Genomic DNA, 18,118 nt, shown 5'->3' with positions numbered 1-18,118 from the left:
CACATGTTCTCACTCATAGGTGGGTGTTGAACAATGAAAACACATGGACAGAGGGAGGGGAGTAACACACACTGAGATCTGTCAGGGGAAATAAGAGAGGGACAGCAGGGGGCGGGGAGTTGGGGAGGGATAACATGGGGAGAAATGCCAGTTATAGGTGGTGGGGAGGAAGGCAGCAAACCACACTGCCATGTGTGTACCTATGCAACAGTGTTCTTCACATGTACCCCAAAACCTAAAACGCAATTAAAAAAAAATAGAAAGAGAACTTTTGCATCTCTTACCATGATTCCCAAATTATAATGACCTAAAACAACAAAGCTTTATTTTGGACATATGCAAGTCTTCTTTTTATCCCCTATCTCAGGTAGTTATAATTCATTCAGTGATTCAGAAATCCAACCCAATTTCTATTATTATGCAATATACCCATATAGCAAACATGCACATGTACCCCTTGAATCTAAAATAAATATAATTGCAGAAGGGCATTTGGATTGGGTTGCATCCTAAGGCTGTTAATACAGGCTTTTTACATGATGGCCATTGATGAGAAGGGAGAGACTAAATAGTTGAACAGGGACTTTTTACTTTCTCTACCAAAAAATGACATATATCACTTACTCTCGCATTTCAGTCTCAAATCTTTATGCAGCCCTAATTGCAAGAAGTGTAGAAAGCAGAGTATATAAGTTCCCCAAAAAGAAAGGGAGACATTTATATTAGTAACCATTTATATTTTATATCATATTGAACGTATTTTACTCAGAAAATGCATAAGAATTTACAACAGGCCCATAGAAAAGTACAATACTGATTACAGAATTTATTTCATTTCTTAAAATACTGATGTGTTGAGCAACATCTCTGAAGTAAAAATAATTTTTGTTACTGTTGCATTTCTACAGTTAACATTAAAGCTAGGTAATCTAACTTTCAGGAAAACTTTTCTTTTCCTAACTTTAGCTACTGTCATAAAACTGATAATGCATTTTGATTAAATGTTATTAATATAAATAACAGAAATTGGATCAGTGTATGTTTTTCTCTATTGAAATTTATATTTAGAAGAAATATATTTCATATTTTGTTTATACTGTATAAAACATGCAAAATAATGTAATTGCTAGATGTTTTTTCCAGATAGCCTCCAAAAATACATCAACTTTGTGGCCTTGGATGTTGAATTACCCACAATGAGGCTACATCTCTGAGTTCTAGGGCAGACATTGGTGACAAATAACTCTACTTTCAACGGCTTGAATTTATAAATACATAATTACTCATCGATATAGCTTATTACACACATATATTAAAATGCTAAAAACTCAAATAGATACAAATAAAAAATTATTTTATCTCCAAGATTAGATGTTACTAAATATATTAGATATTGTAGTTTGTTTCATTTTTATTACTAAAATATAGTATTTTTAATGCAGAAAAATTATTTTTCACTTTGCCATCAACAACTAAAATATTTTAGTGAGCAAAGGTGTATATACTTTCTGAGTAATTGGAAATTTAATGGAAAGATATGGAGATTCTACCCCATAGTTCACATAAGTCTATTTATAAGAAATGTTATAAATGCTGTATTTTATTGTATTTAATAAATTAGGAACCAATTCAAACCGAATATAAAGTTGCAGTTAAACATATTATGTATGTTCAAACTTATTAAAAAATAAACCCAGGCATTTTACTGAAAATCTATGCCATATACATTTTTTACAAGTACATTTTCATTTGGGTATAAAATAATTTTTTCACCAAAAGAAATGTAAAATAATTTGTGTTTATTTAGCTTGATTTCACCATCCTGAAATGCATACATATTTCAAAAAATCATGCCATACACAATAAATACATGTCAGTTTTGTCACTTAAATTAAAAATAATTAAGTACAACAACTTTTGCTTTTGTCTGAACAAGAAATTGAACTCTAGGAATGTTCTTGGGCAAGACAACTGTTGATGCTTATGCATTTGTTATATCCATTTGTAAAATTAATCTTTCTTTATATGGCAACATGTAATGAAAATTATGAAATAACAAAATTATGTGCACCATTAAAATCCAAACTCCTTTACCTTTCTCTGCCAGAAAACACTCATCTTTTTGTGGAAAAAATATGAGAGCCCCCTGGTGTCATTCTGTCACATTATTTTCTTTGTTTGGAAACTACATAATGATGCCCTGCTTCTGACATCATCATTATCATCATCATCATCATTTTCTTTTATATTATCTGAAAAGGAGTAAACTTAAGTAGATAACTTCAGAGACATATAAGATATTACCACTGATCCCTATCCTGGAGTAACACTTTCCCCACCACTGAAACATGTAATAGCCGTTCTTATTAAGATGGACTGCTTGCTTAAAGAATCCCATATTCTTTTAACAAAATCAATTTTAGAGATTGTCACATGAATGAGATCCTTCCTATCGAACTCTCCAAAAGTAGAGGTTTTCTGTTATGACTTCCAATCTATCAACTGATTTTAAATAAATATTTGAGATGTAGTCAATTCCTTCAAAACACCCTCTAAAAATTTCAGTGAACTCCTTAGTGGTAGAGAAGAACATTATCAGTTCTCATTTGTCATTGAAGCCTCTGAACAACGTGGTATTTCAGAATCCTAATGTTGCTCTTCAGGTCAGTAAGATAAATGTTAACACTCATTCCAAGACAGTTGGTTAGGGCTCTAGAGGTCAATAGAAAGCATTTCAGAGTGATGTGGAATATATCTTTTCACCAAAAGAGCAAAACCAGATGATCTGTCAAACACACAGTGGCTCTTCTACTTTATGTAGGGCTTCTAAGAAAAGGTCTCATCTTTTATTAAATTTTGCTGAGTAAAAAGATTTTCTACCTACTTAAAAATATGAACTACTTTTGGACATTTCTGGGTGTGTTACTTTATCATGTCTTTCTACTCATACAGACTTTTAAATGACGCTTCAAAATTAAGCTGTAAAGATATGGTAAAAGTTCAAATTTAGAATTTGGGTGTAGCCTAAGGGGGGTGAGCCAAAGCAGGATGGGGTGCTGCCTGACCTGGGAAGTGCAGCAGACTGGAGGATTCCCCTCCTACCCAACAGAGGCGATCAGGGGTGTTTTCAGCCACTCTGGCACTCCGGTTCAGATACTGTGCTTCTCCCGTGATCTGGCCGACAAGTGCCCCAGGTTTCTAGCACAAAAACCTGCACAAATCTAGGCAGCCATTATAACTGGTGCCTGGAAAGCCTGCAAGACTGAGCTGCACATTCCCCTGAAAAAGAGGGGACCAAAGGCAGGGAGTCAGGGGATCTGGCTCAGGCTCCCATCCCCATAAAGGCCAGCAATCTGAAATGCACTGGCTTGAGAGTTCTGCAGCCATTGCAGCAGTTTGAGCTTGACCCACACGGTAAATCTCCATTTGGGGAAGGACATCAGCCATTACCAAGGCAGTCTTCCATAACCGAAGCAATCCACCGTTACTGAGGCAGTCCACCATTACGGAAGCAGTCCACCCCTACTGAGGCAGTTCTAGCATTACCCATGTAAACAAAACTGCAGGGACATTTACACAGCAGCTGGAAAGAGCCTGCAGCAGCTCAGCAATGTCTCTGCAGGCAGACTGTGACTAGACTCCCTCATTGCTGAGCAGGGCATCTCTGAAAAAAGGCAGCAGCACATTAGGGACTTATAAATAAAGCCCCACATTCCTTGGACAGAGCACATGGGAAAATAGGTGGTTGTGAGTTCCGCTGCAGCAGACTTCAACATCCCTGCCCAGCAGCTCTGAACGGAAGTTCCCAGCACAGGACTTGAACTCTGATAAGGGACACACTACCTCCTCAAGTGGTTCCCTGACCCTGTATATCCAAAGAGGCATCTCATACAGGAGAGCTCTGGCTGACATCTCACGGGTACCCTTATGGGACAAAGATACCAGAAGAAAGAACAGGCAGCCACCTTTACTGTTCTGCAACCCCTGCAGGTGATTCCCAGGCAAGCAGAGTCTGGAGTGGACCTCCAATAGTCCTGTAGCAGAGAGACCCTACTGTTAGAAGGAAAACTCAAAAAGGGAAAGAAATAGCTTCAACATCAACAGAAAGGACATCCACATTGAGACCCCATCTGAAAGGCACCAACTTCAAAGACCAAAGGTCCTTGAAGAAATCCACGAAGATGAGAAGAAATCAGCGAAGAAATGATGAAATCACCAAAAACCAGAACGCTTCTCCTCCTCCAAGGGATCACAACTCTTCACCAGCAAGGGAACAAAACTGGATGGAGAATGAGTTTGATAAATTGACAGAAGCAGACTTCAGAAGGTGGGTAATAACAGACTTCTCTGAGCTAAAGGAACATGTTCTAACCCAATGCAAAGAAACTAAGAACTTTTAAAAAAGGTTAGATGAAATGCTAACTAGAATAACAAGCTTAGAGAAGAACATGAACGACTTGATGGAGCTGAAAAACACAACATGAGAACTTTGCAAAGCATAAGCAAGTTTTAATAGCTGAATCAAGCAGAAGGAAAGATATCAGAGATCGAAGACATAAAATTAGAAGGCAAGATTAGAAAAAAAAGAGTGAAAAGAAAGGAACAAAGCCTCCAAGAAATATGGGATTATTTGAAAAGACCTAATCTACCTTTGATTGATGTACCTAAATGTGACTGGGTGAATGAAATCAAGTTGGAAGACACTCTTCAGGATATTAGCCAGGAGAACTTCCCCAACCTAGCAAGGCAGGCCAACATTAAAGTCCAGGAAACAAAGAGAACACCACAAAGATATCCTCAAGAAGAGCAACCCCGGGGCACATAATCATCAGATTCACCAGCGTTGAAATGAAGAAAAAAATGCTAAGGGCAGCCAGAGATAAAGGTCAAGTCACCAACAAATGGAAGCCTATTGGACTCAGAGCAGGTTTCTCAGCAGAAACCCTACAAGCCAGAAGAGACTGGGGGCCAATATTCAAAATCCTTAAAGAAAAGAACTTTCAACCCAGAATTTCATATCCAGCCAAACTAAGCTTCATAAGTGAAGGAGAAATAAAATCCTTTATGGACAAGCAATTGCTGAGAGATTTCATCACCACTAGGTCTGCCTTGCAAGAGCTCCTGAAGGAAGCACTAAACATGGAAAGGAACAGCCAGTACCAGCCACTGGAAAATGTACGAAATTGTTAAGACTGTTGGCATTAATGGTGTTAACTAATGGCCAAAAAAACAGCATGATCAAATTCACACATAACAATATTAACCTTAAATTTAAATGAACTAAATGCCCCAATGAAAACACACAGACCAGCAAACTGAATCAAAAGTCAGGACCCATCAGTGTGCTGCATTCAGGAAATCCATCTCACATGCAAAGACATACATAGACTCAAAATAAAGGGATGGAGAAAGATTTACCAAGCAAATGGAGAGCAAAGAAAAGCAGTGGTGGCAATCCTAGTCTCTGATAAAACAGACTTTAAACAAAGATGAAAAGAGACAAAGAAGGTATTACATAATGGTAAAAGGATCAATGCAACAAGAAGACCTAACTATTTTAAATGTATATGCACCCAATACAGGAGCACCCAGATACAAAAAGCCAGTTCTTAACTCCCTACAAAGAGATGTGGACTCCTGTATAATAATATTGGGAGCTTTAGCACTCCACTGTCAATATTACACAGGTCAGTGAGACAGAAAATTAACAAGGATATCGAGGACTTGGACTCACATTTGGACCAAGCTGACCTAATAGTCATCTATAGAACTCTCCACACCAACTCCACAGTATGTACATTCTTCTCAGCACCACGTTGCACTTACTCTAAAATTGACCACATAATTGAAAGTAAATCCCTCCTCAGCAAATGTAAAAGAATAGAAATCAGAACAGCCAGTCTCTCAGACCAGAGTACAATCAAATTAGAAATCAGGATTAAGAAATTCATTCAAAACCGCACAACTACATCGAAACTTAACAACCTGCTTCTGAATGACAACTGGATAAATAATGAAATGAAGGCAAAAATAAAGATATTCTTCAACACCAATGAGAAAGAACACAGAACATATCAGAATCTATGGACGACATCTGAAGCAGTGTCTAGAGGGAAATTTATAGCATTAAATGCCCATATGAGAAGCAAGGAATGATCTAAATTTGACACCCTATCATCAAAATTGAAAGAGGAGAGGAGCAAGATCAAACAAATTCAAAGGCTAGCAGAAGACAAATAACTAAGATCAGAATAGAACTGAAGGAGATAAAGACACAAAAAAAAAACCTTCAAAAAATCAATAAATCCAGGAGCTGGTTTTTTGAAAAGATCAACAAAATAGATAGAACACTGGCCAGACTGATAAAAAAGAAAAGAGAGAAGAATCGAATACATGCAATAAAAAATGATAAAGGGGCTATCACCACTGATTCCACAGAAATATAAAGTACTATCAGAGATTACTACAAATAACTCTATGCACATAAACCAGTTAATCTAGAAGAAATGGATAAATTCCTGGCTACTTACACCCTCCCAAGTTTAAAACAGGAAGAAGTTGAATCCCTGAACAGATCAGTAACAAGGACTGAAGTAGAGGCAGCAATTAATAGCCTACCAACCAAAAAAAGTCCAGGTCGAAACTCGTTCACAGCCAAATTCTACTAGATGTGCAAAGAGGAACTGGTATCATTCCTTCTGAAACTATTCCAAGCAATACAAAAAGAGTGAATCCTCCCTAACTCATTTTATGATGAGAACATTGTCCTGATACCAAAACCTTGCAGAGATACAACTAAAAAAGATGATTTCAGACCAATATCCATGATGAACATCAATGCAAAAATCCTCAGTAAAATCCTGGCAAACCGAATCCAACAGCACATCAAAAAGTTTATCCATCATGATCAAGTTGGCTTCATCACAGGAATGCAAGGCTGGTTCAACACACACAAATCTATAAATGTAATCCATCACAGAAATAGAAACAAAGACAAAAAAACCTGACTACCTCAATAGATGCAGAGAAGGCCTTCAGCAAAATTCAACAGCCCTTTATTCTAAAAACTCTTAATAAACTACATATCAATGGAATGTATCTCAAAATAATAAAAGCTATTTATGACAAACCCCCAGCCAATATCATACCGAATGGGCAAAAACTGGAAGCATTCCATTTGAAAACTGGCACTAGACAAGGGCGCCCTCTTTCACTGTTCCTATTCAACATAGTATTGAAAGTTCTAGCCAGAGCAATCAGGCAAGAAAAAGAAATAAAGGGTATTCAGTTTGCAAAAGAGGAAGTCCAATTGTCTCCACTTGCAGACAACATGATTGTATATTTAGGAGATGCCATCATCTCAGCCCATAATCTCCTTAAGATGATAAGCAACTTCAGCAAAGTCTCAGGATACAAAATTGATGTGCAAAATTCACAAGCTTTCCTATACAATAACAGACAGAGACCCAAATCTTGAGCAAATCCCCATTCACAATTGCTACAAAGAAAACAAAATACCTAGGGACACAACTAACAAAGGATGTGAAGGACCTCTTCAAGGAGAACTACAAACCACTGCTCAAGGAAATAAGAGAGGACACAAACAGATGGAAAAACATTCCAGCTCATGATTGGGAAAGATCAATATCATGAAAATGGCCGTATTGCCCAAAGTAATTTGTAGATTCAATGTTATCCCCATCAAACTACCATTGACCTTCTTCACAGAACTGGAAAAAAACCACTTTAAACTTCATGTAGAACCAAAAAAAGAGCCTACATAGCCAAAACAATCCTAAGCAAAAAGAACAAATCTGGAGGCATCACTCTACCTGACTTCAAACTGTACTACAAGGCTACAGTAATCAAAACAGCATGGTACTAGTACCAAAACAGAGATATAGACCAATGGAACAGAACAGAGGCCTCAAAAGTAATGCCACACATCCACAACCATCTGATCTTTGACAAACTAGACAAAAGCATGCAATGGGGAAAGGAATCCCTGCTTAATAAATGGTGTTGGGAAGACTGGCTATCCATATGCAGAAAGCTGAAAATGGACGCCTTCCTTTTACCTTAAACAAAAATTAACTCCAGATGGATTGAAGATTTAAACATAATACATTGATTTAAGCCTCCTTCTAAAATGGTGATGCTCAGTAATTATAATTGCATCTAAAATGTGATAAAATAATTCAGTTTTGAATCCCTTCAAACACTTTTCCATGGAAAGTGCAATTTTTTTTAATCATTCCATTAATATACAGTACCCAGAATAGTAAAATTAATAGAGAAATAAAGTGGAATAACGGTTAGCAGGGGCTGGAAGCAGGACTTAATGTGGAGTGCCTATTTAATGAGTAGTGTTCCAGTTTGTAATGATGAAAAAGCTCTGGAGTTGGATCGTGGTGATGACTATACAACAATGTGAATGTCCTGAAAGCCACTAAACTGTATTCTTAAAATGGCTAAAATGGTACATTATATGTAACGTACATTTAACCACAACACAGCTTAAAATTTTAAATTAAAACGATACAGAAAAAAATTATTTTTAAAATCTGAATAACAAAGCCTAATGTCACCTTCAAAGTCTTATTATATCTCAGAATTTTATTCCTCATAGATGATTGCTTTTGATTATTTTTAAATTATAAATTCAGAGGCTGCATGTGAAGGTTTATTGCATGGATAGATTGATTTGTTGCATGGATATATTGTGTAATGCTGGGGTTTGGGATTTTCCCTAAGCAAATATTTACATATTGAGCAATTCAGAGCCTAAAATCCTAAATCCACCCTAGTCTGTTATCAAGCAAATCCCGAACAAATCTTTTAATTTCTCTGGGCTTCTATTTTCTTATGGGTTAACAGAGAAGAATTAGAAAGATTTATGAGCTTAATTTTGCTAGAATTCTTTAAATTTGACTACTCAGTTAAGAACTTCTGACAAAACATCACTGTGTACAAACACATGAGTAGCTATTTAGTTTTCAAAATTAGGAGATTATATCAGACAGGTTCTTATCCTACCTGCATACATAAGAGGCTTTCTGAGAAAGTGCCCTTAAATTTCAGACATTATAAAAAATGGAAAAGTAATGTATGAAAAGAAAAGTGATTCTTACATATAAGAAGTATTAAACACAGCTGAATAATTTTGTTTAATATAGTTTAAGCCATGTTTTAAAAACCACCTTTCTCATCACTACATATTCCCAACGTATTCCAAACTGGCATACTCCCAACTCAGAGACATTGAAAGTGGCATTCCTGCTTCTCTAAAATGTCCCTTGGTTTATTCAGGTCTCAGCTCAAATTTTATTTTCAGAGGACTGTCATTGAATACCCTAGCAACCTTCTCCCTGCTCCAACCTTCTTTCTCTCCTTGTATTAGTCTGTTCTCAGGATATGCAATAAATGTCATTGTATAAATGAGCAATTTCTGAATTACTAGTGGCTTGTGCTGATGGACAGACCCACAGTGCTAGATGAATAGTTTATGCCAGTGTTTCAAGAACTTGGTATTAGTTCAGTTATTCAGGCTAAAGTGGTGGTGAATACCACAGAAGGAAAAGAGAAGTATCATTACTTGCGACTATTCAAGTGTTGTAAGTAATTACCACCCATGAACATGTTTATTTAGAATTTAATTATAAGATTCAAAATATTGCAATAGGTGAACTTAAAGAAAGGTATTTTAAAGAAAACAAAATGTAAAAAAAAAAAAAAATTAGTTGGAGTTTGTATACTCTAATCCTGCATGCCAACAGCTTAATGTGGCTGGAGAATAAAAGAAAAAACAAGCATCAACTGATCCATCATCGCTATGCAGTAACTGTGTCCCATTTTGCCAGTTAATTTACACCATTACTTTTCAAAGGAATCCTTTGTACGTTTTCTTTATCCTCAAAGCTCCAATACATCTTTCCCATCCCCAAATTTCCACCTATCCTGGACCTTCTCTCTGGTTAATTACCAGTGTATAGAGGAACTAATTTCTTCTGATGAAACTTTTCTCTTACCGTGCAGGTATGCCCATTCCCTCTCCTGTTTTGTCTGGTCTGTACTTTTTAATAGATTACTTTTGTTTGTAATAGCTCTATATTTAACAAAAGTGCATACATGTGCCAAGTTGATGGACTAATTGTCACCACTATCTTCCTGTCTCTGCATTTTGTTGCTCACTTGCATAGTTAAAAAAGAAACACACCAAAAAATTATATGAACTCTATTTTCTTGAAAACATCTAGTCAGGCTTTTGTTCCCAGGGCTCCAGTGAAACCACTCCTCTCAAGGGCATCAATGACTTCTTTTTCACAAATATACAATAGTTAATCCTTAGTCCTTATCTTCCTCAACAGATTAGTGGCACTTGACGTATTCACATTCTCTCTTGTTTGAAATCCTTTCTTCATTTGGCTTCAGGCATTCCCTCTCACTCCTTCTTATCTATTTAGCTATGTATCTTCATTTTTCTGACCTCCAAATATATGCAAGTCCTATTTCTTCTCTCTTTGAACACCCTCCATACATAGCCTATATTAGTTCCATGTTCATTTCATGACTGGCAATTTTATGTCTACCCTGACTGCCAGATTTACTCATATCAAGCTATGGGGCATCTTTATTTGGTAGTTTAATAGATATTTCAAACTTCATTTGAACAATTAAAGCCAATTTCTTCATTTCTACTCCAAATCTGCTGCCCCCCAACAGCGAGGAACACATTCCAGTAAGTGGCATCTCCTTTCTCTCAGTTTCCTGTTGGCTACATCTTTCAAGTGCTACTCCCTCCTTCCCATTAATCTGGCCTATTTCCTGTTTCTTATCCATGACTGGCATGCTCCCAACTCAGAGCCATTGAAAGTGGTATGCCTGCTTCCCTATTACGGGATTCTCTAAAGTGTCTCTTGTTTTATTCAGGTCTCAACTCAAATGTCATTTTCAGAGGGCTTTCCTTGAATACGCTAGCAAGCTTCTCCTTTCTCCAACCTTCTTTCTCTCCCTTTTTTGGTCTGTTCTCAGGGTGCTAATAAAGACATACCTAAGACTGTATAATGTATAAAGGAAAGAAGTTTAACTGACTGACAGTTCCATATGGCTGGGGATGCCTCACAATCATGGCGGAAGGCGAAGGAGGAACAAAGTGATGTCTTACATGGTGGCAGGCAAGAGAGCTTGTACAGGGGAACTCCCATTTATAAAACTAGATCTCCTGAGAATTTTTCACCACCAGAAGAACAGTATGGGAAAAACCACCCCCATAATTCTATTATTTTCATCTGGGCCCCACCCTTGACACGTGGGGATTATTACAATTCAAGGTGAGATTTGGGTGGGGACACAACCAAAGCATATCCCTCCCTTTACATTTCCTCACGTGTTTACACAACTAAACTATATTTTTGTTGTTTTTTCTTTTCTTAAAAAAAGCAAGCTTTACAAAGACCTTGTTAAGTAATACTTTCAAACAAGTGTATCAATTGTATCGTCATGTCTATATCTATTCAATGTCATATCATTATTGTTTCCTGACATATATAGATGTCATGTTACTTTAAAAAGTTATATTTTCTTCAAATATAATACTATAGATCCCTTCACTTTCACCTTCATAAACACATAAACGATGACTTTGAAGGGGTAATGTCTAAAACTCACTTGGGAAGACTTATTTTTAATTCAATTTATTAAAAATTAGAAAACATATAGAGAACAATTCTCATGCTTTCAATCATTTATATCTTATTTTTTAATTATTTTTAAAATTTGAGTTTAGCAGCAATATGCTTAACTGATTATCATACAAGCACCCTCACTGGAAGTTGAAATGCCAATCTTAGTGTTGCTCATCAAAAAAAGTAAGTAGAAAGTACCATAAGCTAGTTTATAGGATTTTCTATTACTTTCCCTTCAACTCAAAAGAGCATAAAAAACATGGATGAATGTCATCCAAATGACTTTAACTTAAGCATTTGGTATCATTTTAATAATCGCTCACATGATTACAAAATTTAAACCATAAATCAACACAAGAGGCAAGAATAAAATTTGTGTTGGTGATGACTGTGCTCAAAATGCACTCTTACTTTAAAGGTAGATAGGCATTCAAGAAACCCTTTGTGCATATATAAATACATGTGTGTCTATATATTTATTTATATATGTTATTTATTTATATAGGTTGCTTTGTAAAGTAACTACATGATATTTCTGAATATTTCTCTTTTGAGAAAATCCTGAGCGACAGCAGTTCTAAAATTTTCACCTAGTATATCCTCCGCATTATCATATATCATCTTTATTGTGATTGCATATATTACTGTGATAGATTTTTCTAGGCAGGAAGACACTCTAAAGTGTGAGAATTCTCAAAGATTGTGGCTATAAAAAGAAGTTTTGGAAGTGATGACGTTACAGTGATCCTAAATACATACAGAGATACAGCTCTGATCATACTACTTTCATTTCACTGACAGATCCTTAAGCCCAAGGTTTTAAACTATTGCAGCTTGGTCTCAATGGCACAAAAAGGTGTGTTTTCTTGGCTGTCACTGTACACTAAAGAATAGTTTAATTGAAGCAATTAAATTGCATAATTTTATATTAAATTCTAGACACTTTTTATCTTTTAGATTAAAAAATGGAAGATGAAAAAATACATTTAGGCTTCTGCAAAGTTGCTAAGTTTAAATTCAATGAAGTCTTCAGGGCTCCCATTATTTCTAAGTCAGCTTTACTTATTTATTTACAGTATATTGTGCACGCTTAGATTCTTATACATTTATGATCCCTTCCTGAAATAACTGTGCTGCTTACACTTAATATATGCAACCTGACACACACACACACAAACAAACTTCGCAATACACGTACCCTACCGCAATTATATCTGATTAAAAAAATCTTCATACACCCCCATTTACAAAGTATTAGTGGAATATACTTTTTTGCTTATTTGTTTTGTTTTTGGGACAGGCTCTCAATCTGTCCCCCAGGCTCGAGTACAGTGACACAATCATACCTCATTGCAACTTTGAACTACTGGGCTCAAGCCATCCTCCCACATCAGCCTCTGGAGAGTGGGTGTGTTCCCACTCCCAGCTAATTTTTTAATTTTATATATTCTGTAGAGATTGGACCTTGCTATTTTGCCCAGGTTTCAAACTCCCGGCCTCATGCTATCCTTTTATGTTGGCCTCTCAAAGTGCTAAAATTTCAGGTGTGAGCCACCATGTCATGCCCAGAGTATATTTTTCAAATGCATGATGAGTTCACTGGTATGGGCAATGGTATGAAATTCATTCTGCTTCAATTCTCCCATTCACTATACCTTTATCATTATTAAAACTGCAACTTCAAAATCACCTATAATACCTGATTTCATCTTTGCCCATGGGCATCACATTAGTGAATTTCTAATCTTAAGATTTCTGCTTCCTTTCATCCACAAAAGATCCTTGATTTTTATTTATTCCACTCATCTCTGACACTGGAAAGGAAAGCACAAGTTTCTTGCTGTTAATTTCAATGAAATTTTGGACTTATTAAAGATATTTTTCTAAGTTAAATATCTTGCTGAATATGTAAAATAGTAGACTTTTCATAGATTTGAAAGTTTCACTGCAGGCTTTGTGAGTAGTAATTAAAAACTTGAACCTTTCAACTTCCGCAGTAATTCTAAGGGGAAAGCATTACTTTTTAAAGTAATTATTGCCTAATTAGACAAGAGTATTAATAAAGTTGAATAAAATTATAATTTATATTTCCACATGTACTTTGCTCAATCTTCTGTTTTTGTTTTGTTAAATTCTTAGAAAAGTACTTTTATCACTTTCTATTAATTTAGTAATTTCAACAAAAAATTAAAATAATATTTAGTGGCTTATGTTCACTGTTTTTTAATGCCTTTACTCTATGAAGACATATTAAAATAGACATTATTTTAGGATACAGAGGGCTTTGCCAATGTTAGTATACTCAGACAGAGAGCTTAAATTTGAGAAAAGATTTATTTAATTGATTCACAGAAACAAAAACAGCCCAAATAGTTTTCATTGTATATAAACCATAAATTTTAATTTACAGGCTGAGATTTGGTTCCTATTTTCCAAGTATATTAGCATTTTATTCTTATAAGCATATATTTTATTTGTTTGACAATTCAAAATATTATTTTATTATAAATATATATGTACAAATATCTCGATAGTCTCTGTGAGGATTTACATTTATTATATACTCTATTTCTATTATTACATTATAATATATAATGGTATAGTTATACAACTCACCATAATGTAGACTCAGTGAGAGCTCTGAGCTTGTTCTCTTATGACTAAATGATCTCATCTGGCAGTGATGTGAGACAATGACAAATCTATCATCAGGCATTAGATTCTCATAAGGAGCATGCAACCTGGATCCCTTACATGTGCAGTTTGCAATAGAAATTGCACTCCAATGAGAATCCAATGCCACTAGTGATCTCACCGGAGGTGCAACTCAGGCAGTAATATGAGTGATGGGGAGTGACTGTAAATACAGATGCAACTTTGCTCATTCACCCACCACTTACTTCCTGCTCTGTGGCCTGGTTCCTAACAGGCCATGGACCAGTACTAGACCCCTGATCTATGGAACACGATTTTATAAGGATTTGATTTATTTTGAGGTACTTTAAGTGCCACACTCTGTTAGACTGAAACCTCCATATGGACTGTTATTTATTTCTTTATTTGTTACTCATTCATTCATTTTTTTCTCACAAAGCTGTAGCCAGTACATCTTATAAAATAATTTACCCAGGATCCATGCTTAATAAACACTTATGTTATGAATGAAAAAATGAATAGTCTTAAGTTTTAATTTTTGTTAAAAGTTTAATCTGTTAATTACAGAATAATACAATGGATTGTATTGTGCTAATTTGAAACTGATCCTCACAAGTTTTCACTGGCTTACCCTTATGCAGCCCTCCAAAAGGGGGAATACAATGCAAGGCACTCTCATTCCAGATTCAGGACTTGTATTATGTTACATCATACAAGTCACTGGCATTTTCATACTTTTACGCTTAATCTCTCTTGACTAACTTAACACTTTTCGATTTTTTTTTGCTGATGAATTTGCCTTAGAGAAATACTCATTTACTTATTATTTGTGTTTCTTAGAATCTATAATTTTCATCAAACAACAATACTAGTCAGAATCATTTTTCTGTGCCAGGGAATGGCACCACACAGAACCCTCTTTGAAGCTTCTTTTTAAAATTATGCATACAGTTGCTTGAGCATTAAAAGTCCATTTTAAATTTACTTGGTTATATTTTTAAGCTAAACACTCCATGGATGAAATAATGTTTGGGCTTCTTTTTTATTTATTCTACTTTTCTCACTCTTTTCAAACTAAGCTTTATCCCATGACTTTTCTAAGAAATTGTGAGAAATTTATTTATAAAAGACTAACATCTAGATGGAAGTTTCAAAAACATGGATTGAATGGAAACCTCATAAAATTGGCAGTTAAAATTAATTTCTCTCCTAATTTGGAATTGTTTTATTAAAGTACCTTGAAATGTATATTAGGTAAAAAATATGAAATATGGTGCATGCTCAGTTGCAAAGTCATTGTGAGCAAATTGAACAATTTATTTCTATACTAGGAGCTGAGTGTCTGACATGCACTAAATATAAAATAAGTATTGAGTAACTGTATATATAAACACTAAGAAGAATATTCCATGTAATAGCAATAGTAAACATAGAGATCAAATTTCCATGCATTTAAAAACATTTTGGTGTCTTCACATTTTATTAAACCAAGTAGTATGACTAGATTATTATAATATTTTACATGTATCTGTTACTGACTAAACTGAATGTTAGTTTTTTCCATGAAGACACAATCTTTAAACATAAATTAGACACATTAATTATATTGATACAGTCATTTATTTTCTTGAGAAGTAGTGTTCCCCAAACAGAAAACCAGTGTTCCTCCGTCTTTTATTTAAAGTTCTATTATTAAAACCAGAATTTAATAATGAATAGACTCAACCAAACATGTTAAGATACTGATTTGAATTTTCCAAGAACCCACCAAAGGCTGTAGAATAAGAATGCCTGAGCTTGGACTTACATGTTTCATGTGGTTTTGAGAAATATATTTTGAGTTAAATTAATCTCATTTAATGTTTACAACTGTTGATTATATATTTAAAATGTTTAAGACTGCAATGTAAAACACTGTAAATGATTGAAGTGATGGCAAGATTAGTTCTTAAGAATTTATATTCTTCATTTTAAAAATCATTTTCATCAAGTTTATTTTATCCCATAATGTTTAGGGTGAATCTGTATGTAGAAAGAGAGTGCACCTGGACAGCAAATCAACATTTTCTTTTTTTTTGAAATGAAGTTTGTCTTGCTCTATCCTATCGCCCAGGCTGGAGTGCAGTGAGGCAATCTCCGCTCACTGCAACTTCTGCCTCCCAAGTTCAAGCTATTCTTCTGCCTCAGCCTCTTGAGTAACTGGGATTACAGGCATGTGCCACCATGCCCAACTAATTTTTCATATTTTTAGTAGTGATGGGGTTTCGCCAAGTTTGCCAGGCTGGTCTGGAACTCCTGACCTCAAGTGATCCACCCGCCTCGGCTTCCAAAAGTGCTGGGATTACAGGTGTGAGCCACTGCACCCTGCCAAATTAACACATATTTTAAGGTTCGTAATCAAGGCACATTCAGATGTAGTAACATGTTAAAAACTGTAAGCCCGAGCAAAGATCTAGTAAGCCTGATTTAGCTGGACCAGGTGGGAGAGGTGCCTTGGACCTCACCAAGTCTTATAAAAACATTGGTTATTTTCCATCCTTAACTCAGATTAGCTACAACAGACCCCCTTGAATTTAAATTGCAAACTTTAAAAGAAGTGTAAGATAATATCAATATCTACCTATCTTTAAAGTAAATTTAAATAAAATATACACTTCTTTATGTACATTTTATATGTGAATATGTAACAAATTTATATACAAATATATTATGTATAAATGTACTATAAAATTATCAATAAATATAAATACATTTTTATAAATGAATATATCAACTTAAACATGTATATTAAGTAAGGAAAAATATAATGCGATCTAGAAGGAGGGAATATATCTGAAAGTCTCTCTGAAATTTTATTTTCCTAAAGTTCATATTACACATTTTTAAAAAAGAAAAGCTGATTCATCTGGTAATGCTGAAGAGTAATAAATACTCTCTGTAGTGATGAAGACATTATTATTTACCACCATGCTGAGGGGGAAAACACGTTTTTAGCTAGTCATTTTAAGAAATTCGTATTTGGTGTGGTGAAATGCAATGACTTTGGAAAGCATCATGTTTTCAGTTTGAAACTGAGGTTGCTTTGAAGGGAAGTTTGCTTTATTCCAGCAGGTAGGTAGCATATGTTTCTCACACAGAATACAGAGCAGTGACAAATTTTAGTTTTCTAGCTCTATCCACATATTGTTACAGATCGGGGGTACCAGTAGTTTGGCTGAACAATCTGTTGAAGGGCAGATTGCATACATACAACTCACTTCACTCATGCTTGTGTGTTGGTTTGAGGTTTCTCATCAAGGCAATGATGGTGTGCTCCAAGCTTTGATATCTCAAGAAAATTAGTGTTTATTCACATAGCAGTCAAAGACATAGGCTAAAAAATAAATAGTATAGTTAACATTGTCAAAAATGTATTTAAGACTGCTTTGGTGTCAACCTTGGCTGCTTTTGCCATGTGTCACTGCGACCACCCAAGACGCAGGGAACAGGGAAAAATGGAAAAAGAACAGACCTTTGTGTATTTCCAGGCTTTGGATTTATATTTGAAAGTGAAAGGCAGTGAAAGACCTTTATTCTTCTTCCAAGAGATGAACAGAAATCTGTATTCAGATTAGTAGATACCATCAAGGATGCTGTCAGGATTGTGGGAATACTTACACTTTAATCGTAAAGTTCTTATTCAGTTATTTTATCAGATAGCATTTTGGTTGCCTTGTGTAATCTTACTTCATTTGCTGAAAGGAAATTATTGCAAACTGACAATATACAGTTTTGAAATG

The sequence above is a fragment of the Sapajus apella genome, unplaced genomic scaffold, assembly GCF_009761245.1.
Source record: "Sapajus apella isolate SASKATOON/1434 unplaced genomic scaffold, GSC_monkey_1.0 scaffold58, whole genome shotgun sequence".
Taxonomy (NCBI): domain Eukaryota; kingdom Metazoa; phylum Chordata; class Mammalia; order Primates; family Cebidae; genus Sapajus; species Sapajus apella.
Note: the sequence above shows the minus strand (reverse complement) of the source record.